Genomic DNA, 1,553 nt, shown 5'->3' on the forward strand with positions numbered 1-1,553 from the left:
CCCCAACCCACATATTGCATGTAATACATATTTCATACAAAGGAAATACATAATATCATTCCATTCGGGTCCCTTAGTACAAGAATCTAACATGACCTTACAAGGTCCAAAATTTCGAAATACATTTCTTGTACTAATCAATCAAAACAGATCTTCAAGCAGAAGTGCATAAAGGAAAATATTACACCTTCCCCTTCCCCTTACTGTCCGAACCTCCTGCAACACATAGTTAAAATCACAAAACGAGGGTTAGACCGAAAGTTCTAGTGAGATACCCTATTTATGTTGTTTTTTTTGAACGGAAACCAGACAATTTTATAAACAATAAAAAAGGGGATTACAGTAAAGACAAAACCGAAAGACCACCACCTAACCAACAAGAAAACCAAAAGACCTTACCACCAAAGTATACCAAGCCACCAAAAGCCAAAAGGAACAGAGCCCAACAGAACCAACCAAACAACAAAAAATAAAGAAAAGGAGCTTAGCAAACATATAAGCTCCACAAAACCACCAAAAAATCATCATAGCACAGCAACACCAGGCGCCCGACTTCTATCCACCCAAGCCGCACGCATAGAAATCGTATTATTGATAATTGTGATGAGTTGCACAGTTGTACGACTAACTTCAGAAAAAAGTCTTCTATTTCTTTCTTGCCAAATATAATAAACAGAAGCTGCAACCATTAGCCTCTGCTTTAAACGCTTAGGTCGACGAGCACGATCCGAAAGAAAATCCACAATTTGATCCCAAGACGACGGCATAGTCCTCAAGTCCACAAGAAGCAACATACTTTCCCAAATCTCCCGAGTAAAAACACATTGGAAGAATAAATGAGCATGTCTATCAATATAATTACCCTATTTATGTTGTGGCAGGGTGTAAATTACCAAAATACTTTTATGGAAAACAACCTTTCATATATATAACAAATATATGAACAATTAAAGACATAACACCAGATCATAATATCTTTTCCAGCTGAACACTTAGCTATTCAAATCTCATACCTTTGTACTAATCAGGTTTCATATAATGCCACTTTTAAACCTTCTCAAGTCAAACAAGGTTTACATAAAGCTTCAGGCCAAACCTGACATTTTCTCCTCAATAACATCCAAACTATGATTTCCAATAAGAACCTTGATCCTAAATCTTTAAATCACAAAGAAATAAAGACTCCRGACCACGGTAGTCTTAAAGGATATAATAGAATGAGTTATATTATACAACACACATATAAATGCCACCCTTGTATCCAAAGGTACACCTCTCCTTGATATGCCACCCTTATCCCATGGTACACCTCTCCTTGATATGCCACCCTTATCCCATGGTACATCTCTCCTTGATATGTCACCCTTATTTCCTCATCAAAATATTTCACAGAATAATTTCAAATAAACCGCAGTCATTGAAATTATTATTAAAACAAAATCATTTATTTCAAAACTTCCTTTTTATGATAAAATAACATTTCTTATTGAAAACACAACATTACATCAAATCCGGTCAATTTGATTAGCCGGACTTCAACTCCGGTCAACTAT

The sequence above is a fragment of the Cynara cardunculus genome, assembly GCF_001531365.2.
Source record: "Cynara cardunculus var. scolymus isolate 2C chromosome LG 17, CcrdV1, whole genome shotgun sequence".
NCBI classification, from domain to species: domain Eukaryota; kingdom Viridiplantae; phylum Streptophyta; class Magnoliopsida; order Asterales; family Asteraceae; genus Cynara; species Cynara cardunculus.